Source organism: Triturus cristatus, chromosome 5_2, assembly GCF_964204655.1.
Source record: "Triturus cristatus chromosome 5_2, aTriCri1.1, whole genome shotgun sequence".
NCBI lineage: Eukaryota > Metazoa > Chordata > Amphibia > Caudata > Salamandridae > Triturus > Triturus cristatus.
Window position 1 is genome coordinate 766,553,255 of NC_140588.1, and position 26,819 is coordinate 766,580,073.

Genomic DNA, 26,819 nt, shown 5'->3' on the forward strand with positions numbered 1-26,819 from the left:
TCTGCAATACAATGGGATGGTTATAGGTATCTAAATATGTGTGTTATGTTTTGGTCTAGGACCAAAAGTACTCCAGCATACTGGAGAGGAGAAAATCTGGTCTTGGGGAAGGAGTGTCTACTGATACAAGTGGTAAGTCACTTTCCTTTCTCATTGGCAACTACAGCATTTGTTAAGGTATTCCCCCCTTTCCTCGAAGCCCTCTTAGAAATCCTTTTATAATGTACCCAGCCTCCTGTGTTTCTATCTCATCCACTCTACCATTCAATTGTCAGAAGAAAATGTGCACTGCCCAGCGCTCACTTGCCTACAACTTACCCCAGTCTTCCTGTCCCACCCAGCCCAAACATTGCAATCCCATCTCGGCATGTGGAAAATTCCTCCCACAGTTTCTGCTTCTGTCTAACTGACTACTTTTTTGGCTTCCAATACTGTTTCATCTTCTACCTCTCACTAACCATGTGACTAAGCCAAATAGCATATGACACTCAACCAGTGCATATTCAAACATAAACCTAGTCAAAAGCCTATGTTTAACTTACCTTACCCTACACTCAGACACAGCCAGTAAAGGTAACATTGGTGGGTGGGGTCAGGGTAAGGGGGAAGTCGACAGATGATGGGATAGGGAAAGTAAAATAAAAAATGTAATAAAACCACTGACCTTGAGCTCACAGCATTGCCGACTCAGCAAGCAGTGAGTGCAAAGTAAGTGGTTTTATTTTTTTATTTTAATTTCCCTATCCCGTTGTCTGTCAGCTTCCCCCTTGCCTGTCCTGCCCCCCCACCCCACTGCTGTTACCTGTGCCGGCCGCACCTGCCTACACTCAGTTGCTTTCCACATTGTTCAAGGGAAAAGTATTTCTAGAGCATTGTTTTGAGTAGAGGCTGTAGTGTGACACTCAGTCTGGAGTTGCACTTAATTTGGGACTTAAGAGGAAGTAGGAAGGATAAGAGCAGGGCTATTGTAATTTATAATAAAAACCCACTTGCTGTCCTATAAAAATACAACAAGCTGCCCCTTTAGAATGTCCAAATTAGTGTTGCTCATTATAGTCAATAAAATTATTCAGAATTAAGTTAATGCGCCATACTCATCAATGGCTATATACATATATATCTGGCGCTGGGAATTATAGGGTTAAACAAGATAAACAAGGGAAATTCAACTCTGAGTATTACCAGCAATGCGCCGCTTGGAAAGCAAAAGTAATCAAACCATTTCTCTCATGTACTTCCACACTGTTGTAAAGAGGACTTGAGCCTTACGAAAAGACAGGAACAAAAGGCAGCAAACTAAATAATGTTCTCGAAGACCAAATGTACTCATGTTGATTTAGAGCAGCACCTGGTAGGGGAAAAAGGAATCTTCCCTAACGTTGCATTTGCAAAGCATAACTTCGGAACAGAGACAATATTTTAAATGCACATATATTTTACTTTCCGTTTTGTAGGTTTTTATTTATAAACTTGGGCACATATACCTATATTGTTGAGCTGAACAAACATAGATCGCAACCAAAGTTTTGTAATCTATGCATTATGTGTGTGTGCTGGTAGGAGTTTTGCATGGATAGAGGTTTCACTATGGAAACCCGACATTTGTTGCAGGTATTTAACCGGTGGTCTTCAAGTTGCAAACAACATAAAGTGCGGTCATAAGCAGTATTGCTATCATTAATTGCAGTAGTTGTGGTATTTTAAATGTAATAAGGTCAGCATGAACAATATTACCAAAAGTGGTTATAACAGTATTTTCGAAAATAATTATTACAGTTGCAGTTTTCTTCTATGTCCATGCACCATGTGATCTGTGACACACTATTTAAGTGAGCTCAAAATGGTGCCCTAATTATGTGAACAAGGCCGGTGCCCCGGCCAAAACACGTAATTTTGGCTGAAATCTTGGATTAAAAATCAAAGGTGGATTAATCTGGTCTCTTGTGCTGTGTCATTACCTGTTGCATTCATGGACAGGTCGTGGTTGAGTGATATATATATATAAATAATATGATACGTATATACATATATATATATATCTATATCTATATAAGGAGAATTGCTTTTGAACAAGGGAAGCTGCACGTGAGCAGCTCCCGTTGCCCAAAAGCAATGCCGGCTCCTGCTGGAGGCGGGAAGCCGGCGGGACCGTGGGGGCCTTGGGGCCCCCTTCACGGTCCCCAACAGAGAGGCCAGGTCCCGGGAAATTGGGTCCCCAGGGCCAGACGTGGCCTGGGAGGGGGGCCATGCAGCCCCCTCCCCTTTAAATATTTTTTTTAGCTGTCGTCATGCCTCGGGGGATGGGGTCCCAAAGGGGAATGTAAATTAATGAAAGTGAAAGTTTTTTTTTTCAAAAAAAGTTTGGAGTCGCGATCCTAGTGCGGCTTTCAGCATGACCCCCTAGTGTTAACACGAAGGGTGTGCGGCTCTCCTAGTGTGAACGCACTGGGTGCACGGCTCTCACCCTGGCACTTGAGTACTTCTCAGTTCTTTAAAACACCGAGGGGCATATTCTCAAGGACACATCGCCGAGTTAACAGCACTTTATCGCAGCCAAAATGGTGATAAATTTAACGCACCATTCACAAGCTGGTGCAAACAGCCCATATCACCAGTTTACCAGCGATAGCAGCCTAAAAAAACATTGTCGCAGATGACCCCGGCAAATATTGCTAATGAGATAGAGAGTAGGCGTTCCCGTGCAAAAAGCAGCAAACTCACCACTTCGCAACATTCTCAATGACCAGCAAGATCGGCGAACAGAACACAAAACAGGTGATAAGGAGCGTTAGCACCAGGAAGTTTACACCTGCTCTGACCTGGTGTAAAGTTGGACTACAACCTGCAACATGAAAGGGAGTCCAGCCCACAGCCACACCTGAACAACAACAGATGCCATGGAGGCAACGATCATGCAGCTCGGACACCCAAGAGTGCCCCGACACCCCCCGCCACCACCCCCTTGTTCGCGATCCCCCCTGACCCTCCGACAAACAAATGTGACAGCAACCTTCCGAAATCTGGAACGTAACGAACAGGCTGATGTCGTACAATTATAACAATCAAGATGCATGTGAGGTTAGACAAATGGGAATCACAGTCATCTATGGATTTACATATAAAACATTTTACTTACAGAATACAACAAAATAAAAGTAGGTACAGCCATGGCGTGTCATTCCTCGACAATCTGTGAATCACAGCCTGCAAGACAAATAGCAAGATAAGATTGTGCGTCATGCACCTATCAAAGGAGAGAGAGAGAAAGAAAGTAAGAAAGAGTGAGAGAGAGAGAGAGAAAGAGAAAGAGAGAAAGGAGAGGAAGTGAGAGAGAAAGAGAGTGAGAGAGAAAGGAAGAGATGGAGAGGGAGAGGGAGTGCCGACACTGCGGACAAAATCCTCACAGCTCACCTTTCTGTCAACGGTGTGTCTCCAACCACATGTCGGGACATACTGCAGCCCTCAAGCTCACTCATCTGAAACATAGTATAGAATCAGTAATGGCAGAGTACATACAACTGCACATGCCTTCATCGCTGTCCCGCCCATAAGCACCCAGGCCTCACTGTTCACCTTCCTCAACCTGTGTGTAGAAAAGAGGGTCCACCATATGCCGCTGAAAGCTCCAAACCCGGGGCCCATGGACAGGGCACCCTCCATATCATGCAGCCCCGCTCCGCAGGCCACCAGGTCTAACAATTTGTGCTGGGTCTTTGATTTCACCATGGCAGAGGACATACCAGTGCACCCGGCTTCATTGCAGGCTGCACACCCGCTCAGCCCTTGCTGTGCCACTAACTCTGTTACCAGCGAGGCCACGCCACGTGGCGGTAGGCCCCTGCTGTCCGATGGACACTGTGGTCCAGCAGGGCACACAAAACCTGAGCCATCTGGACCGCCGGGATGGGGCATCATTGCAGGTTGCACTCCTGCTCAGCAGTTACGGTGCCCCTACCTCAGTGTACTTAATGTCACTGTCCCATGGTGGTGTGCATTTGCCGGTCGCAGTGCATCTGGTGCCACCAAGTCTGTGCCCCAAAAGTCATGGAGCTTCTATGATCGGGTAATGTGGTGCGGACGCCATCATGTCACCTCTGGGCCGGCGGAATATGATGTCGCAGGGCCCTTGGCCCCCATGTCCACATACACACTACACAGATACACCCCGAGAGAGGTCAGAAATGGCTTTGAGCACGTGCGCTCGGCCCTTTTTATTGGCAGGGTCACGTGCCCTGTGACGCCTGTGCTTGATGCGAGTGGTGCGGGTGTAAACCAGCAGTCAGGGAGTGGCTGTGGTGTACTGACAACTAGACCTGTGACCAGCAGATCACTACAATGAAAACCTGGGCCATGTAGCGTTGTTGCCCCTCCCTGTAAGCGTAAGCGGAGTGGGCTGGCCTGGAGTATGCCAGTCCTGCGTGAGGCTGTGAACAATGACTCTGGGGCTCTGGGCCTGGTTCCGTCATGGGCTGTCTGAGGAATCAACTGATGCAGGTGTCCCTGTTGTAGTGCTGCTGCCACCCGGGCTGCAAGCACCAATGTGTCACCCTGTGACCCAAGTCCCACAACATGGCCAACATGGAAGGTAGGGGGAATCACTGACCCTACATTCATCCATAAATGATCGTGGACATGACACATCTGTGTGGATATGAATGTTTATTGCACATTCAGTGGAGTGTTGCAGCTGTAGCAATACAGGGCCATCCAAAGCCCAAATTTCAGTTTTTGGCACATGGAGGGCAGCCAATTATAGCCAAGCTCATGCTCGGGGGTTAGGCTCCGCCAACATATGTACTTATCCAATCATTCCGCCAATCCCCAAGCACTTATAAAGTCACTATACACTCTCCTTGCAGTACTCTAATGATCCAGTCTCTACCCATGTAGTTATACAATGACCCAGACAAAGTTACATAACCAAAGTCTTCCCCACTGCCAGAGAGAACATGGTTGCGTGCGCTGTCTGCAGCACAATGTAATGTGGTAGGGCCCAGGGGCATCATGCATACATATGGAACACACAGACACAGTTAGATAGATAGTGGAACTCTGTACGGGCATGCTTGGCCCCTTTTTATTGCCAGGGTCACATGTCCAGTGACATCTGTGCTGGATGTGTGTGGGGTGAGTGTAAGCCAGCCCTCAGGGAATGGTTGGTGCTGGCAACAGTAATCATCAAATCACCAGATGTGAAATAACACACAAAAGATTCCATCGAACAGAGTCCATGACTTGTGGTGCACTGAGGTAGGGGCAGCAGATCTGAAATCATACACAAAAGATTCTATCATAAAGGGTCCATAAGTTGTGGTGCACTGAGGTAGGGGCATCAGAAGCATTCAGTGTGTGCACGGCCAGCGATGATGCATGGTGCGGGCGGGCCACATGGGAGAAATGCCTGTTGCCTACTGGACTGGCTCATCTGCAATCGCGACTCGATCTGAATTGTGTGCCCTGCTGTCCTCAGTGTAGATGGAAGGCAGTAGTCAGCGCAGACATCGAGGAATGCTTTTTGACACTTCCTCTTGACAAAATCCGAGGACATAGAGTACAATTCTCTCGGCAATTAATAAATCAAGACTCAATTCAAATTGTGAGCTCTGCTGACCGCAGTGTAGGCGTATGGAACAAAAGATGAAATATGTATGGAACACATTGTCGAAATGTGTAGGTTTCAGGGACATTATAGTTAGTTGCCTCCTGGACTCTGAAATTAATGAATCAAGTTTGAATTTGAATTGTGAGCCCTGCTGACCGCAGTGTAGGCTGGAGGCAGCAGTCAGCTCGGGCCCACAGCCACATGGCGTTGACTTGAGCTACACAGAGTTAGTGGTACCTGAAGTACTAAGCGCGTGCGCAGCCAGCGATGATACGTGGTTCGGGCGGGCCGCACTGGGATAAATTTCATTTGCCTAATGAATTCTGCGTCAATAAGGCCACGTGGTGGTGACTTGCAGTGCACTGAGTTAGTGCCAGTGTCACCTGAAGCACTCTGCGTGTGCGCAGCCAGCGATGATGCGTGGTCCGGGCGGGCCGCACTGGTAGCAATGTCTTTTGCCTAATGAATCCTGCCTTAATAAGGCTACATGGCGATGACTTGTGATCACTGAGTCAGTGGCACCTGAAGAACTTATCATGTGTGCAACCTGCAATGATGCGTGGTCCGGGTGGGCCGCACTGGGAGCAATGTCTCTTGCCTACTGGACTGCGTCATCTGCAATTACGACTTTATCTGAAGTGTCAGCTCTGCTAACCACAGTGTAGGCCTGAAGTAGCAATCAGCAAGGGCCAACAGCCATATGGCATTCACTTGAGCAGCACTCAGCGTGTGTGCAGCCAGCGATGATGCGTGGTTCAGGTGGGCCGCACTGATAACAATGTCTTTTGCCTAATGAATTCTGCCTTAATAAGGCTATGTGGCGATGATTTGTGGTGCAGTGAGATAGTGGCACCTGAAGCACTCCGCATGTATGCAGCCTGCGATGATGCGTGGTCCAGGCGGGCCGCACTGGGAGTAATGTCTCTTGCCTACTAGACTGCGTCCTCTGCAATCGCGACTCAATCTGAATTGTGAGCCCTGCTGTCCGCAGTGTACATCGAAGGCAGTAGTCTGTACAGACATAACTCTGTGGTGCTCTGCTGCTGGGTTCGCAGGGGGGCTCTGTCGAGGAGGCTGGCAGTCACGGCAGTGGCTCATGGTAGGGTGAGGGCTGCCGCTCTGGCTGACGCGCTGGCCTTCCAGAAGTGAACCACGCCCAGAGCCCCGGCCTATTTATTCACACTTCTATGCTAGAGTGGCGTACGTTGGACCAGCCCACTCCGCTTCCGGTTCTGCTTGCAGGAGGTGATGACACACCTACATGACCGAGATCTTCCTCACTGCCTGAGGTAACAGGGTTACATCCACTGTCCACAACAGTACAAGCACCAGCAGTATATGTACACATGGAGAGGTCTGTGCTCTGCATAGTGAGGTCTGTCTAGCACATTACCGCTTCACTTGGCATTGTGTGCATTGTTATTGATGGGTGACTTGCCTACTTCACACATACTTGGTTCCCACGTCTCCCAACATTCAGCTATTGTGTGGCTGAACGGCCATGCCATTTTGGGAAGGTTCGCTGTTCTGCGCTGCCTTGGTGGTAGTAAAGGTTGGTGGTGGCAGTGGTATTTGTGGCCTTTTTGGGTGTCAGAGCTACATAATCAGTAGCTCTATGAAATGTGTTGGTCTTCAGATGTGGTTCTGGGCTGGACTCCCTTTCATACTGTAGGTAATCCTCCTGCTTTACACCAGTTGAAGGCAGATGTTAAATTCCTACTGCTAACGTGGCTTATCCCATGTTTTTGGATCGCATCGCAGATTTTGCTGGCTGTTGAAAATATCGGAAAGTGGTGTTTACATGGTTTTTTTTTGCACTGGAACGCCTATTCTGCATATCATTAGCGTTAGGTGTCGCTCTCATTGGTAGCAATGTTTTTTTGAGGAAGCTATTGCTGGAAAGCTGCTGATATCTGCAGTTTTCACCAGGTTGAGAATGGGATGATAATTATTTTGCTGCGGTAAAGTGCCGATAACTCAGCGATAAGTTTTTGAGAACACACCCCATTGTTTCTTTTTATTTTTTCGTCCGGATTCGTGCACCCAGCTGTCTAAAAAAAAATTGTAATAATGTTTTGGCCCTGGGGCATTTTGTGGGATCCCCTGAGCAGGGCTCGTGGGGTCAGGGTGTTTGTACCATACCCACTTTTCTTGATTTTTCATTTTTTTTATTGTGATTCGCATGTAGCTAAAACAAAGTCCTAATAAACACAAGGCCTCGTTTTAGAGTCATCCTATAACCCAACAGTTGGGACTTATCGCTGAGTTATCGGCAGTTTAGCGCAGCAAAGTAGCGAAAGAATTATCGCTCCATTCTCAAGTTGGTACACACTGCCACATTGCCCACAGGCTGACGGTACCACACAGTGGACAATCAACATCATTACGCAGACAAAGCTGCTGGCTGTGCTGCACCTGTTGGCCTCTGGTATCTTCCAACTAACAACTGCGAGAGTCGGAGGAGTCTCACAGCCAGCCCTATTTAACTTCCTCACATGTTATGGATGTCACTGACCATGTCATGAATGATGTAATATGTGACATCATCAGGAGTGCATTGCAGGGGCACGAGATATAGTTAGCTGAACTAACTATAACGTCAGACTATCTCTGGTTTCGTACGAGTGAAATGTCCAACTAACTATAACGTCCCTGAAACCTATGGTTTTTTCAGTGAATTTCTAAGGTTTTTTAAATGCTAATTTCTACCTAAAATATCCATGAAACCTATGGTTTTTTCAGTGAATTTATATATATATATATATATATATATATATATCCAACTCTCAAAGTTTCTCATTCAGGATAGCCGCACTCAGGTAAGTTAAATCTTCCGTTTTTATTTCACAGGAGCTACAGCATTGTGGAGTGAAAGCTCGCCAAAGTTCATCGCCTGACGCGTTTCATGCTGTGAGGCATTTCATCAGAGGCAAACATTTATTAGCGTGCAAACAATGGCAGTCCAATTATCTTAACAACCACCTGCCCCAGTGGGCTTCGGCTCGCGCTGAGCCTGATGGTATTTGTAGTGCCTTGTGTTGCTACAGTGAGCTGCTCCACGCTGAAAAACGTAAAAAACATCAAAAACCCCAGTAGGTCAGGAAAGCGTCCTCCTCATGCAATGCTGCAATTTACATCGCCTGTGAAAACGACCTCCTGTCCATAGAATTGGCAGCCGTTTGACTCCAACTCGGTCTGCTCACAACGCGGCAGGGCTTCTCCTACGATCGGGTCCAGCCGTATTTAAATCCAACTCTCAAAGTTTCCCATTCAGGATAGCCACACTCAGGTAAGTTAAATCTTCCATTTTTATTTCACAGGAGCTACAGCATTGTGGAGTGCAAGCTCGCCAAAGTTCATCGCCTGACGCGTTTCATGCTGTGAGGCATTTCATCAGAGGCAAACATTTATCAGCGTGCAAACAATGGCAGTCCAATTATCTTAACAACCACCTGCCCCAGTGGGTTTCGGCTCGCGCTGAGCCTGATGGTATTTGTAGTGCCTTGTGTTGCTACAGTGAGCTGCTCCACGCTGACAAACGTAAACAACATCAAAAACCCCAGTGGGTCAGGAAAGCGTTCTCCTCATGCAATGCTGCACTTTACATCGCCTGTGAAAATGACCTCCTGTCCATAGAATTGGCAGCCGTTTGACTCCAACTCGGTCCACTCACAACGTGGCAGGGCTTCTCCTACGACCGGGACCAGCCATATTTAAATCCAACTCTCAAAGTTTCCCATTCAGGATAGCCACACTCAGGTAAGTTAAATCTTCAGTTTTTATTTCACAGGAGCTGCAGCATTGTGGAGTGAAAGCTCGCCAAAGTTCATCACCTGACGCGTTTCATGCTGTGAGGCATTTCATCAGAGGCAAAAATGTATCAGCGTGCAAACAATGGCAGTCCAATTATCTTAACAACCACCTGCCCCAGTGGGCTTCGGCTCGCGCTGAGCCTGATGGTATTTGTAGTGCCTTGTGTTGCTACAGTGAGCTGCTCCATGCTGACAAACATAAAAAACATCAAAAACCCCAGTGGGTCAGGAAAGCGTCCTCCTCATGCAATGCTGCACTTTACATCGCCTGTGAAAATGACCTCCTGTCCATAGAATTGGCAGCCGTTTGACTCCAACTCGGTCCGCTCTCAACACGGCAGGGCTTCTCCTACGACCGGGACCAGCCGTATTTAAATCCAACTCTCAAAGTTTCCCATTCAGGATCGCCACACTCAGGTAAGTTAAATCTTCAGTTTTTATTTCACAGGAGCTACAGCACTGTGGAGTGAAAGCTCGCCAAAGTTCATCGCCTGACGCGTTTCATGCTGTGAGGCATTTCATCAGAGGCAAACATTTATCAGCGTGCGAACAATGGCAGTCCAATTATCTTAACAACCACCTGCCCCACTGGGCTTCGGCTGGCGCTGAGCCTGATGGTATTTGTAGTGCCTTGTGTTGCTACAGTGAGCTGCTCCACGCTGACAAACGTAAAAAACATCAAAAACCCCAGTGGGTCAGGAAAGCGTCCTCCTCATGCAATGCTGCACTTTACATCGCCTGTGAAAACGACCTCCTGTCCATAGAATTGGCAGCCGTTTGACTCCAACTCGGTCCGCTCACAATGCGGCAGGGCTTCTCCTACGACCGGGACCAGCCGTATTTAAATCCAACTCTCAAAGTTTCCCATTCAGGATAGCCACACTCAGGTAAGTTAAATCTTCCGTTTTTATTTCACAGGAGCTACAGCATTGTGGAGTGAAAGCTCGCCAAAGTTCATCACCTGACGCGTTTTATGCTGTGAGGCATTTCATCAGAGGCAAACATTTATCAGCGTGCAAACAATGGCAGTCCAATTATCTTAACAACCACCTGCCCCAGTGGGCTTCGGCTCGCGCGGAGCCTGATGGTATTTGTAGTGCCTTGTGTTGCTACAGTGAGCTGCTCCACGCTGACAAACGTAAAAAACATCAAAAACCCCAGTGGGTCAGGAAAGCGTCCTCCTCATGCAATGCTGCACTTTACATGGCCTGTGAAAACGACCTCCTGTCCATAGAATTGGCAGCGGTTTGACTCCAACTCGGTCCGCTCACAACGCGGCAGGGCTTCTCCAACGAACGGGACCAGCCGTATTTAAATCCAACTCTCAAAGTTTCCCATTCAGGATAACCACACTCAGGTAAGTTATATCTTCCGTTTTTATTTCACAGGAGCTACAGCATTGTGGAGTGAAAGCTCGCCAAAGTTCATCACCTGACGCGTTTCATGCTGTGAGGCATTTCATCAGAGGCAAACATTTATCAGCGTGCAAACAATGGCAGTCCAATTATCTTAACAACCACCAGCCCCAGTGGGCTTCGGCTCGCGCTGAGCCTGATGGTATTTGTAGTGCCTTGTGTTGCTACAGTGAGCTGCTCCACGCTGACAAATGTAAATAACATCAAAAACCCCAGTGGGTCAGGAAAGCGTCCTCCTCATGCAATGCTGAACTTTAGATCGCCTGTGAAAACGACCTCCTGTCCATAGAATTGGCAGCCGTTTGACTCCAACTCGGTCCGCTCAAAACGCGGCAGAGCTTCTCCTACGACCGGGACCAGCCGTATTTAAATCCAACTCTCAAAGTTTCCCATTCAGGCTAGCTACACTCAGGTAAGTTGAATCTTCTGTTTTTATTTCACAGGAGCTACAGCATTGTGGAGTGAAAGCTCGCCAAAGTTCATCACCCGACGCGTTTCATGCTGTGAGGCATTTCATCAGAGGCAAACATTTATCAGCGTGCAAACAATGGCAGTCCAATTATCTTAACAACCACCTGCCCCAGTGGGCTTTGGCTCGCGCTGAGCCTGATGGTATTTGTAGTGCCTTGTGTTGCTGGACATTTCCCTCATACAAAACCCTAGAAATTCACCAGTTATAGTTAGTTCAGCTTACTATAACTCGCACCCCCGCAATGCACTGCTGATGACGTCACATATTACATCACTCATGACAGGGTCAGTGACATCACTGATGACATCACTGATGACATCTCAAATGACATCACTGATGACGTCATCCAGTGAGTCTGTGTTTCTGTAAAGTTTGAATATGTTTAATATATATAGGGAAAGGCCTATGGAAGAATGAGTGGGTGTATAAGTGTGTGAATGGATGATTTTGTAGGTGCGTGACTGACTCTATAAGTGAGTCATTAAATGTATCTTACTGCAGACTAGTGACTAAACTGTGTGAATGTCTGTATCTGTCTGTCTGTTGGGGTATAAGTGGCTGCATGGTTTTGTGAATAGCTATATGAGTGGCTATATGGGTTATTGATTGGTTCTCTGAGTATCTGTATGGCTGCCTGAGTGTTTGTGTGGGCGAGGGGTGTGTAACTCTGTGCATAGATGTGTGAGTGGGTGATTCTATGGGTGCTTGGTTTTAAGAGTGCATCTGTGATGGACTGCATGGGTGGGTGAGTGTGTGTATGGTTGTGTTAGTGATTGAATGTATATCTCAGTGGTACATGTGACAGTAACTACATATGTGAAAGGCAGTATATATGTGTGTAAGAGTAAATAACTGGCTATATGTGAGAGTGTGTGATTGTGAGAGTGAGTGTATGTATGAGTGTGTGCTTGTATTATTAATTGTATAAGAGCGTAAGAATGTGGTAGTATTTTTATGAGTAAGTGAAGTTGTGTGTGTATAACTGTATAGGTGAGTAAATTGGACTGTGATTAATTATTGGCATGACTGACTAGGTGTGTCAGTACCTCAATGGATGATTGGTGGTATGTGAGTGTCTATATAGGTGTATAAATGCATATGATAGTCCTGTACTGAGTGACTGTAAGTATGAATGACTGTACAGGTGAGTGAGTGGAGGTGTATGTAGACCTAAGAGTTAATGAGTGGGTATGTAGTTATTGGTATTGGAGTATCTATGGTTTTCAAAATGGCCGTCTGAAATTTTGAGTTGGTGTATCAAAGGTTATATGAGGGTGTGAGAAGATGCACTAATTTATCAAATGGATGACGTCATCAGTGATGTCATCAGTGATGTCATTTGAGATGTCATCAGTGATGTCATCAGTGATGTCACTGACCATGTCATGAGTGATGTCATATGTGACGTCATCAGCAGTGCATTGTGACGGCGCGAGTTATAGTTAGCTGAACTAACTATAACGGGTGAATTTCTTTGGTTTTGTATGAGGGAAATGTCCAGCTAACTATAACGCCCCTGAAACCCATGTTTTTTTTAGTGAATTTCTAAGGTTTTTTAAATGCCAATTCCTAACTATAACGTGCATGAAACCTATGGTTTTTTCAGTGAATTTCAAAGGTTTTTTAAATACTAATTCCTATCTATAACTTATCTCTAAAGCTATGATGTTTAATGATTTTCATTGGATTTCTAAATTTTTGTATTTCAGTGTGTCAATTCCTTTAATTATTTTTTTTTAAAATACTTTTTATCACCATTTTTTTAACTTATTTTTTCAATTAATTCTTTTAAAAAATAAAAAATATTATTTGTTTTTATTCATTTTTATATTTCTTTTTTAAATTTTCTTAAAAATTTATTTTTATATTTGTAAAAATATTTTGCAAACTATATTTTCAAAACGTTTTATTTTTCTTTTCCATTTTTTTGTGATTCGCGCACTCTAAGTGCACCGTTCTCGATCCCTGCGCGAAAGAATGCGCGTACGGTACGTGTATGCATTGCGACCAGTTCGTGACTCCAAGCCTATACGTGACACGTAGGATGCACGTTACGCAACGCTTGCACACTTCCGTTATACGTCATGTGCGTGGATGGCACGGTGGGTGCGTGAATCCCGCGAAATATTTTACATTTAAAAAACCATATATATATCAATTTCATGTGAATATTAATTGAAGACAAACTCTAAACTACTCATAAAAGTAATATATTTTTAGTTGTAATCCTATTTGCCTTTTAAATTCAATTTTGCGGATGTGCGCTGGGTGCGTGCTGCCTATGCGCACGGTGCGCGGATCCCATGTGACCTGAAAAAAAGAGATTTGATTGGTTCATTACACTTCCTGTTCTAACTATTGAAAGACCCAACCCATTTCAATCATTCTTCTTAGACCTTCTATGGAGGAGCATCTCTTTGCAGAGAAGAAGCTATTTTGACTAAGTTTTCACTTAGTTCAAACTTTTTTGCAAAACAATGGCTTCAGGGCAGGATGGATCTCCAGCATCTCAACATTCTTCTGGAGATGAATTTCTGGTTGAAGCACCACGCCCGGAAAGATATTCATCCATCGTCTGGAAATGTTTTACTTTTCCAGAGGGGCAATCGAAGACCAATGCCACCAAAGTGACATGCAAGATATGTCAAAGAGTGCTCTCCCGTGGCGATCCAGCAAAGAAGTACTCATGTGGTACAGCGAGCATGAAAAAACATCTCAAAACCATGCATCCAATAAACTTGGCACGTGAAGAGTGCCAAAGAATGAGAGTTCTTCCTGGACCTTCACAGACATCAGAGCCAAGTACTTCCCGCGTGCATCCATCGGACCAACACCTGGACATCTGTCCTCAGTTTGCCACACTGAAACTACTCTGCTTGAAGTGTAATGCAGTGCTATGCTACGGAGAGCAGTCTATTGACTTAATTTGCAGGATGCAAGAAAGCCATCATTGTTAGGTTTTTTTTTTTTTTTTTACCCTGAAGTTCATTGTTTTGTTCCTCCAGTTCTGTTTTTTCCTTTTTTTTTAAGAAAAACCAAAAAAATTTAAAAATTGTTCAAAACCCCCCAAAAAATATAAAATAAAAAAGAAGAAAAAAAAAGTTCTTGAAAGAACTAACTTTCCTGGTTTAAAAAAAGAGCTATATTTGTTTGTAGGTGTGTGAAAGTTTGGATGAATGTATGTGTAGTATGTAATTGACTGAATGAATGTATTAATAGCGTATGGTGAATGAATAAGTGCAGAACTATGAGGAAGTGCTGCAGCATCACACAGTAACCTCTTTAACTGCAGTGTGCTGTACTACTTCCGAAGCACAGGGATGCAACATATGTACATAAATATGTTGCAAATCTATGCTTCTCTCTGCATGGCTGCTTAAATTGCAGCCATGTGGTGACACAGGCACCCTTGCACCATAGTGCCAGGATATCTGTGTCATGTGCTGTTTGTTTTTGTGCAGAAAGACACACCTTCCTGCACAAAAGCAATCAATAAACGCATTTTTCTCCTTCAATATATGCTGAATATTTTGGCATGCATTGAAGATTTAAAAATGAGGAGAAAAGAAAACAATTCTCCTTGTTCTGCTTTCATACACCAATTAGAGAATGGTGCAGCATTCACAAACATATCGAGATTTATGATTTCTGATAAATCTGGAGATGTGTCTTGTTCTATGAGTATTTAGTGCAATCCTACACAACAACACTTATAGAACAACCTTTCAACGCAAAGTGGTGCGTATGATGAGGTTGTATTTACATGGAGTAGAAAAAGTACACAGAGCGCCTTTTCCTCTCTTTGTAAATATGAAAGAGTGTCTTGCACAATAACTATGTTACAAAAAGTGACATATTTCTGTTTTAAAATTGCTTCTGAATAATTTAGGGTAAGCACAGAGTTTTGTCCACAAAGATGCTCAAAGAAGAATGATTGAAATGATTGCGGTCCTTCAATAGGTACAATAGGAAATATTATGAACCACTCAAATCAGTTTTTTTGGAGGTCACATAATATCCGGTAACAGAGAGATTTCTAAACTACATCGGTATAAACAGAGTGTTTTTAAAAACTTGATCAATCTTTGTAGGTTCTTGCAGATCTGCCCATTCTGCATATTAATACTTAGTTAAACTTACCTTCACAGTATTAGAAATAAAAAATGGTATATAGTTTTTTCAGATTTTTTTTTTGGGAGAAGTTTGGCTCAAAGGTTAGAGCGGCAGACCCTGATGCAGAGGTCTGGCCCGGGACCAGGGTTCAATTCCCCGCCTCGGCGGGTCTTGGGCTCAAAATTCCATGGACCTGACAATTCTCGCCTCGGTGCCTATTCCAATCATGGAGTCCCACTCTGTAACTCTGGGCAATAGCTTGCTTAATCTCCACAATGGCCCCCACAACGCTAAGGATGCCTGGCCTCCACCTTGGGGGTGCCCAGGAGTGGACACCTCACAGGGAAAGCCAGGATGGGTTTCACAGCGGTATTCGTACAAGCGCCTTGAGAGTAGTGCGCTATACAAGTATCAATTTACAATAAAAATTGATGTAAACTGCTTATTTTAGAATTAGGATCTGTAAAGAAAAGAAAAATAGTTATAACATGTAATAACACATTTTTTACAACACAGCATAATTTCAACAAAGTAAATTGTTTGCCTTTTTTGCTGTTCTCAGAATATATTGAATTTCACTAGAAATAGTGACTTCAATCGTACTCATCACTTAACAGCGGGCAAAAAAAAAACAATCAAAAAGATTGTTTAAAAAAAAACAACATGTTATTCTCAGTAAAATACCACAAGATACAAATCACACATATATTAAATGCTTATGGCTAACAAAATGTTATAAGTTTAACTTATAAAAACTGTAAATGTTGTCGCTTAAAAATATTCACTGAGTCAATGAGCACAAAAAAGTCCATAATTCAAACATATACCTTTCCTTGAGGCCAAATGGTATTTTTGCACTCCTTTTTATGTAAATTGTCCAAAGGTAGTCCTATTAAATATAATAATACATTTCTCAGAGAGTGAATTATCTTCCTAAAACTTTGACTTTAAAAATATTAGGTAGGAATTTGGTAATTCCCTAGGCAAACGGTTTTTGAAAACCAACTGGGAATCATTACAAAGTGTCCAGCCTTTGTCACATTTTAGATAGGCAGTGTAATGTCCAGATGTAGTGGAAGGACCATTATGGAAACTTATTGCAATTGTTACAAAAGTCCTTCCTGATATTGATACTTGTGTTGCTACAAATTGCTTTATTAAAGTATCCAATTTTCTTCCATCAGCTGTACAACGTTGCATCATTTAAATTATGTATTGTCCATATTTTGTTAAAAATAATGTGGATAACATTTCTGATTTACATTGGCTACACTCCATGTTTTGATTTGCACCTTTAACTAATTTAGTGAAATACACTGATTTACAGTATTGTAATGTTAAATACAGAAATCTTTCAGTATCTACATTAGTGGAACATGTGTACATGCAATTTTCACAATGATGTTCCCATTTGTAAGAAAGGCCAAAAATATTTTCTATTTCTACACCTTCATTTTCAAAAATGGTAAGCATATACATTAAAAATTCCTGAGCATCTTATTGGATATTTTGTGCAAATTGTGTAGAACCAGAACACACATCCAAAAGATTACGAACATCTGAAACAGATTGTATTTTACTTGTATCTGTTGTCAATTTTTCATAAACAGAATTCAACAGAGAACAAAATCTTTTTTGCCGATTCTGCATAATTTGTTCTTGCAAACCTTCAAGATAAAAAACAGCATTGACCACTACATTAGCATAGCAGTTGGCACCTGAACTATTTTCAAATTGATAACCAACAACCTCTTCAACAGTGTCCATTTTTTTTTAACTTGCAATCACAACATTATCTTGTTCTATTCCCTTCTCGACACCTTCAGAACAAATATTCTCAAACCTTCTTTTTCGACCAATCACACACTTTTCAAATACAGGATATTGACCTAAATCTGGAGCATACACCCTTCTTAACCTATTATACTCTTTTACACAGTTTGCATCTGCAGTAACCTTTGTCTCATCAAAATCAATCAAAAACAAACCAGATAATGTTCTGACTCGCGACAAAGCAATATATGCCATGCCATACCCTCTTTAAATACAGTAGATCCACTGTTCACCAATGCACTGTCTACACTTAATCCTTGAGATTTATGAATAGTCACTGCATATGCCAGAGAAAATGGAAATTGTTTCCTACGGACATATAAATCTTTAACAAGCAAAAAACGAACTGAAAAACGACCAATTTTTTCAATCTGATCAAATTTAATTTTTAAAAATTCAATTCCTTCTTTTTTCTGATAATTAACAAAATTTACCACTTTATCCATTGCGCCATTAACTAGCCCTTTTTCTACTTCCAAATTACTACTTAAAATTACCCGACAGTTTACACACGCATACAGTGTCTTTTCTAAACCAGCTGTTTTAGATATTTTTTTTCCTAAAGAATCCAATTTTGTTTTCAACTTTCCCGTCAAAATAATAGTGATTCCTTCATGCTCTCTTTTATCAATGGCTTCCTTTTTTATAATTTCTTCATTTTCTAGTTTCAATAGTTCTTCGTTGAATATGGAACACTGGCGCAGTGTTGGCATTAAACAGATCACTGATTTATTTTCAGCAATTTTCATGTACACTTTTGCAGGAACTACATTTTCATTTGGAAAGACATTGCAAAGTAATCGACTTTCCAAAGCTTCTTTGCCATGTTTTGCAAGAATTCCAATTCTTATATCTTAAAGAATACTTCCATATTCAGCATCATTTGCCTGTCGCATATTTGTTGTCAGTTCTTTGTATTCAAAATTAGCCCAAATGTTCACATTACCAACACTACCAAGAGACTTTCCGGTATCTTCATGTGCAAGTGTTTTAAATACCGGTTGTCCTTTTACCGGAGTCAGTTACAATAGATCTCCAAAAACTATGACGTGTTTTCCTCCAAATAACACGTCATACTCTGTTTTAAGAATTTGCTGCATTCTTAAATGCACAAAGGCAAGCATCAAGTTTGAGACCATGCTCACCTCATCAATAATGAGAAGTTTCATTTTCTTCAAGACTCTTGAAACTTCACAACAAGCTTCTCCAGATAGCTTGTGGTATTCCAATTTGTTCTCATGCTCTACTGGTAGCATCAGTAAATGATGTAAAGTAATTCCTTTAATGTTATGTGCTGCCAACCAAGTTGGAGCAGTGACAACACAAGACAAATGCGACTCAGTTGTTTTTTGCAGATAACTTGTAATTACTTTAATTAAGAAACTTTTTCCTGTTCCAGCTTGACCACTCACATACATTCGGATAGGTTGAAATGATGTACATGAGCATCCTTTCTTTTCATGAAGTAATCCATGGTAAATGTGCTCTTTCACTTGTTGATATATTTGTTTCTGTTCAACATTTAGTTGTTCTTCCAAGTTTCCTAACTGTATTACATCTTCTTGAGCTTGATACATTGCTGTTTCCACCTCATTCATGGCAGTTGTTGCTTCATTTTCAACAATTGGTTGTCCAAGTGGATCTTGACTCAGTGCAGCAGAACTTTGACTGTCTTGAGAACTGTCTCTAGCAATCTCAGCTGAAATTGTAGCTTCTTGATCAATTTCATCATTCAACATTTTCACATAATTTGCAAAATCACTGCATTGTATTCTATCTTTACAACCATTAAATGAATCTTCATAGCTCTGAAAATCTCCAAGTAATTCCAGTACTGAACGCCATGGTTTGAACATTTGCAAAAGGGCTAAATAGTAAAATTCCCTTTTATCAGCAGTGTCGCAACTCAGTTTCCTGTGATTAATTAAATTTCCTTTCCTTTGTTTCACCAGACATCCTTCAGAACCAATCACTGCATATTTTCCATCATTGATGTTCTCTGTAGTATTCCGTTTAAAAGTGTTGTTTTGCAGCACTTCATAGAGACACAAGTTCTCAAGATGATGACTTCTGTTTGGGTAATATGTGTCCAACATATTCGCTTTCAAAATATCTGTACTTTCTGGTTCTTTTTCTGCTAAATATTCAATTGCTTGAACAGATTTCAGTACCCGATTTCGCATTCCTGCAAGACCTAGACTCACCCAAATGATTCTTCTACTTTTGGAATATAGACTTGCAGATGATAACCGATCTGAACATTCATATGCTCCAATTTCACGATGCGATAACATCTTCAAACTGAAACTGTATAATTTTTTACTTAGAGTCTTCTCGTGAGAAATCTCTTCCCACATTTCTTTCAATTCCGTCTTTTCTGATTTAGTAATGTAGGACGTTACATATCGTGCAACAGCAATGGAATTGTCCGCAACATACTAAATATCCATGTTAGCATTCCACATGGATAAAATAACTGGATTGTAGTCATTTATGTATTTTGATTCTTCACTTCTTCTTAAGTTGTAGGTATTTTTCGGAGACTTTCTTGTGATGGTATGTCGCATAGCTGACATAAAACTGTTCACTCTTCCAATGGATAATACAGGACATGGAAATCCAAAATTACATTTTGTATAGAACTTATCCTTTGACTTGTACTTTCGTCGACAGTATTTTCCACACCTGTGGCTTAGGAATCGTAAGACTTGTTTTAAGTTTTTATGTTCTCTGCTATTGGGTACAGCACATGTGGCATAATCTTCAATGAAAGACAAAACAGTTTCATCTGAATCTGTTCTAAATTTGGAGGCGTCCTTGATCCATAACAACATATGTATATGAGGAGCACCTCTTGCTTGATACTCCTTTCTCCAAAAGAAATCCACAACTTCTCCAAGAGGAGGATTCTTTTTATTGCAGATGAAAGACATCATAGCTTCAAATCTATGATTAAAATATCTGCATACATTAACAGGATCCAATGAGCACAATTCTCCAGGTGTCTTGTATTCAATATTTTTTATATTGGAATTTGCCTCTCGAAGAAATTCAAGTAAATCATCCCAAGCATACTCAGCACAGCTTAGTGTAACAAACCAAGTTCCGTAGCATACATTTCAGTTCTCCATGACGACAGTACCAATATTCATTAGTCCCACGCTGACATGCCATCAGATTAATCAACTGAGATTCTAAATGATCATCTCTCTGATGCACTTTATCCATAAAATCCTTTGCAGTTACATTTTGCAGATGCATTCCAGTTTTTAAAATGTGATTTACTGCATACGAAAGTCCAGACAAGTCACTTTCAAAGAGAAGTTTTCTTCACATCTGGACATGTCCACTTTTTCAATTTGTCCACTTAATATTTCAGTATCTTCTGCTAAATCTATTTCTTCTTCTCCTACAAACACATTTCTGTAGTACTCATTATTTTTTAACAGATACAATAATGCCTTTTGCATGTTTCTAACATCCACTAACTCTTGCCAGATTTTCTTATTCTTAGTAGGAACACCATTAACTAGAATGACTAGTGGCTCATTTTCTGCATGGTCTACACCAATAGTTTCAATATTTTTCCTTAAATCTAACGGTAAATACACAACTCTTCCTTTCAATCCTCTTTGCAACTCTGATGGAGGTAATTTACCTGTTTTAGGCTCCTTATGAACAATAGCCTGATATGGGTTAACACATTGAATGAGCATAGACTCATACGTATTTAAATCTATCAGCTCTGGAGCAATAACAACCAACTCGAGATTATTATGAACAGCTCTAGCAGGCATTTTATTCTCATCTAATTTGTTATAACAATATTTGCAAATACGCTGCTCAGATCCCAAATCAAAACAATCCTCTACCAACAAATAAGTTGCAAATTCCATCCACTTATCATTATCTTCTATTTCACTTTTTAAATACAGATTGACCTCCCTAGTCTGATTTTTATAGTGAGTTCGCCGACAACAAATACAAGAAACATTTGGTCTTTCACCTGAAATTACCTTAAACTTTGTGATTTCATCCTCAACATTTTTTGTAATTACGGGCTCTACATTGTCTTCAAAATGTTGTTCTACTAATGTGTCAGTTTCTGCACTCTCTTGCTGAGGACCAAAGTAACAAAACTCAATATCATCACAAACCTTCTTCACACCTGATACTGAGCCACGCAAAAGAGCACTGTTCAACTCATTTAACTTTAGTGCTGGACTTTTCACATAATACAATCTTCTCACTAACTTCCGCATTTGAGTATGGTGTACTGCCAGCATCCTGAAATGGTGAAAAACACTTTCACAAACTTTCCTAGAAAGACAAGCCAGAGAATGACCTTGCAAACCAGTATTTTTTCTCACTCTGCAAGGGTCTAGTCCTTGCAACACCTTAATCTTTTGTTTAACACTTTTTTTACTATATGCTCGTAAAAAACTACATAATTTATCAATAGATTCCTGTTGTACACTGCAAATACTACTGCAATCCCAAGTATACACAGGGTGTTTAGGACGTCTCCCTAGAACTTCATCAGCTATCACTTCTTCTGCATTTCTTTCAACCATTTTCTCTTTCTCAATTGGACAACCATCTCTAACCTCATAACCTCTACCACTGGTGTCAACTGCGAAAAGTATTTTCTTGCTCTGTAAATAACTCTCTTCATTAAAGAAAGGCTCTGAACTGGAACTGTTTCCATTCTCCCAAAAAAACCTCACAATATTTTTTTCTATTAATTACTCTTTTCCTCCTACTTTTGGCCTTCATTAAATTGATTGGTTTATCTAGTGATCGAATTCTGTTTAATACTAAAATGAATAGTTTCCTTTTTACTTCAAAAGCCTTTTCAACAATGTTTTCAATATGCTTCTTCTTTTTATAAAATAGAGCTCTCTTTTTATATTTCTTCACATCTTTCAGCAAATTATGTACTACTCTAGTGTAAAATATTTTTTTGCGTAATTCCTTATACTGATTTTGCCTTCTTTTAGCATACTTTGTCTCCTTTAAACAAAATAGTCGCACACTGCTTACCTACCAACGTGTTACCCCAATGAACTGTGGTCCCTGTAGTCAGCGTCGGCGGGTACGCCTATGCTCAGTGGTGCGTGCAAGTCAGAGTAGCGTTAGCCATCCCTGGACACGTGTTTCGAGGTTGTTGCCTCTCGTCAGCAGGGAGTAGGAAGAGTGTAGGGTTGCTTAAAGCTCCCTGAGCTATGGGTTGACGAGCCCGGATCCCGCACCCGCGCGCCGTGAGAGGTACTATACCTGATAATTTTTGGCAGTCTACAGCACCCCGCATACGTACCTGCTCCCTGCTGACGAGAGGCAATTACCTCGAAACACGTGTCCAGGGATGGCATTTTAAACTTTTTACTCGTGGCATAGGTGTACCCGCCGCTGTCACTACATTCTCCAGAATCCTATGGGGCTATTTGCTAGTATGACGAGCGGTGTGCGACCCACTTCGCATTTTGTATTTAAAGCTTCCTGAGCTATGGGTTGACGAGCCCGGATCCCGCACCCGCGCGCCGTGAGAGGTACTATACCTGATAATTTTTGGCAGTCTACAGCACCCCGCATACGTACCTGCTCCCTGCTGACGAGAGGCAATTACCTCGAAACACGTGTCCAGGGATGGCATTTTAAACTTTTTACTCGTGGCATAGGTGTACCCGCCGCTGTCACTACATTCTCCAGAATCCTATGGGGCTATTTGCTAGTATGACGAGCGGTGTGCGACCCACTTCGCATTTTGTATTTAAAGCTCCCTGAGCTATGGGTTGACGAGCCCGGATCCCCCACCCGCGCGCCGTGAAAAGTACTATACCTGATAATTTTTGGCAGTCTACAGCACCCCGCATACGTACCTGCTCCCTGCTGACGAGAGGCAATTACCTCGAAACACGTGTCCAGGGATGGCATTTTAAACTTTTTACTCGTGGCATAGGTGTACCCGCTGCTGTCACTACATTCTCCAGAATCCTATGGGGCTATTTGCTAGTATGACGAGCTGTGTGCGACCCACTTCGCATTTTGTATTTAAAGCTTCCTGAGCTATGGGTTGACGAACCCGGATCCCGCACCCGCGCGCCGTGAGAGGTACTATACCTGATAATTTTTGGCAGTCTACAGCACCCCGCATACGTACCTGCTCCCTGCTGACGAGAGGCAATTACCTCGAAACACGTGTCCAGGGATGGCATTTTAAACGTTTTTACTCGTGGCATAGGTGTACCCGCCGCTGTCACTACATTCTCCAGAATCCTATGGGGCTATTTGCTAGTATGACGAGCGGTGTGCGACCCACTTCGCATTTTGTATTTAAAGCTCCCTGAGCTATGGGTTGACGAGCCCGGATCCCCCACCCGCGCGCCGTGAGAAGTACTATACCTGATAATTTTTGGCAGTCTACAGCACCCCGCATACGTACCTGCTCCCTGCTGACGAGAGGCAATTACCTCGAAACACGTGTCCAGGGATGGCATTTTAAACTTTTTACTCGTGGCATAGGTGTACCCGCCGCTGTCACTACATTCTCCAGAATCCTATGGGGCTATTTGCTAGTATGACGAGCGGTGTGCGACCCACTTCGCATTTTGTATTTAAAGCTCCCTGAGCTATGGGTTGACGAGCCCGGATCCCCCACCCGCGCGCCGTGAGAAGTACTATACCTGATAATTTTTGGCAGTCTACAGCACCCCGCATACGTACCTGCTCCCTGCTGACGAGAGGCAATTACCTCGAAACACGTGTCCAGGGATGGCATTTTAAACTTTTTACTCGTGGCATAGGTGTACCCGCCGCTGTCACTACATTCTCCAGAATCCTATGGGGCTATTTGCTAGTATGACGAGCGGTGTGTGACCCACTTCGCATTTTGTATTTAAAGCTCCCTGAGCTATGGGTTGACGAGCCCGGATCCCGCACCCGCGCGCCGTGAGAGGTACTATACCTGATAATTTTTGGCAGTCTACAGCACCCCACATACGTACCTGCTCCCTGCTGACGAGAGGCAATTACCTCGAAACACGTGTCCAGGGATGGCATTTTAAACTTTTTACTCGTGGCATAGGTGTACCCGCTGCTGTCACTACATTCTCCAGAATCCTATGGGGCTATTTGCTAGTATGACGAGCTGTGTGCGACCCACTTCGCATTTTGTATTTAAAGCTTCCTGAGCTATGGGTTGACGAACCCGGATCCCGCACCCGCGCGCCGTGAGAGGTACTATACCTGATAATTTTTGGCAGTCTACAGCACCCCGCATATGTACCTGCTCCCTGCTGACGAGAGGCAATTACCTCGAAACACGTGTCCAGGGATGGCATTTTAAACTTTTTACTCGTGGCATAGGTGTACCCGCCGCTGTCACTACATTCTCCAGAATCCTATGGGGCTATTTGCTAGTATGACGAGCGGTGTGCGACCCACTTCGCATTTTGTATTTAAAGCTCCCTGAGCTATGGGTTGACGAGCCCGGATCCCGCACCCGCGCGCCGTGAGAGGTACTATACCTGATAATTTTTGGCAGTCTACAGCACCCCGCATACGTACCTGCTCCCTGCTGACGAGAGGCAATTACCTCGAAACACGTGTCCAGGGATGGCATTTTAAACTTTTTACTCGTGGCATAGGTGTACCCGCCGCTGTCACTACATTCTCCAGAATCCTATGGGGCTATTTGCTAGTATGACGAGCGGTGTGCGACCCACTTCGCATTTTGTATTTAAAGCTCCCTGAGCTATGGGTTGACGAGCCCGGATCCCGCACCCGCGCGCCGTGAGAGGTACTATACCTGATAATTTTTGGCAGTCTACAGCACCCCGCATACGTACCTGCTCCCTGCTGACGAGACGCAATTACCTCGAAACACATGTCCAGGGATGGCACTTTAAACTTTTTACTCGTGGCATAGGTGTACCCGCCGCTGTCACTACATTCTCCAGAATCCTATGGGGCTATTTGCTAGTATGACGAGCGGTGTGCGACCCACTTCGCATTTTGTATTTAAAGCTCCCTGAGCTATGGGTTGACGAGCCCGGATCCCGCACCCGCGCGCCGTGAGAGGTACTATACCTGATAATTTTTGGCAGTCTACAGCACCCCGCATACGTACCTGCTCCCTGCTGACGAGAGGCAATTACCTCGAAACACGTGTCCAGGGATGGCATTTTAAACTTTTTACTCGTGGCATAGGTGTACCCGCCGCTGTCACTACATTCTCCAGAATCCTATGGGGCTATTTGCTAGTATGACGAGCGGTGTGCGACCCACTTCGCATTTTGTATTTAAAGCTTCCTGAGCTATGGGTTGACGAGCCCGGATCCCGCACCCGCGCGCCGTGAGAGGTACTATACCTGATAATTTTTGGCAGTCTACAGCACCCCGCATACGTACCTGCTCCCTGCTGACGAGAGGCAATTACCTCGAAACACGTGTCCAGGGATGGCATTTTAAACTTTTTACTCGTGGCATAGGTGTACCCGCCGCTGTCACTACATTCTCCAGAATCCTATGGGGCTATTTGCTAGTATGACGAGCGGTGTGCGACCCACTTCGCATTTTGTATTTAAAGCTTCCTGAGCTATGGGTTGACGAGCCCGGATCCCGCACCCGCGCGCCGTGAGAGGTACTATACCTGATAATTTTTGGCAGTCTACAGCACCCCGCATACGTACCTGCTCCCTGCTGACGAGAGGCAATTACCTCGAAACACGTGTCCAGGGATGGCATTTTAAACTTTTTACTCGTGGCATAGGTGTACCCGCTGCTGTCACTACATTCTCCAGAATCCTATGGGGCTATTTGCTAGTATGACGAGCTGTGTGCGACCCACTTCGCATTTTGTATTTAAAGCTTCCTGAGCTATGGGTTGACGAACCCGGATCCCGCACCCGCGCGCCGTGAGAGGTACTATACCTGATAATTTTTGGCAGTCTACAGCACCCCGCATACGTACCTGCTCCCTGCTGACGAGAGGCAATTACCTCGAAACACGTGTCCAGGGATGGCATTTTAAACTTTTTACTCGTGGCATAGGTGTACCCGCCGCTGTCACTACATTCTCCAGAATCCTATGGGGCTATTTGCTAGTATGACGAGCGGTGTGCGACCCACTTCGCATTTTGTATTTAAAGCTCCCTGAGCTATGGGTTGACGAGCCCGGATCCCCCACCCGCGCGCCGTGAGAAGTACTATACCTGATAATTTTTGGCAGTCTACAGCACCCCGCATACGTACCTGCTCCCTGCTGACGAGAGGCAATTACCTCGAAACACGTGTCCAGGGATGGCATTTTAAACTTTTTACTCGTGGCATAGGTGTACCCGCCGCTGTCACTACATTCTCCAGAATCCTATGGGGCTATTTGCTAGTATGACGAGCGGTGTGCGACCCACTTCGCATTTTGTATTTAAAGCTCCCTGAGCTATGGGTTGACGAGCCCGGATCCCCCACCCGCGCGCCGTGAGAAGTACTATACCTGATAATTTTTGGCAGTCTACAGCACCCCGCATACGTACCTGCTCCCTGCTGACGAGAGGCAATTACCTCGAAACACG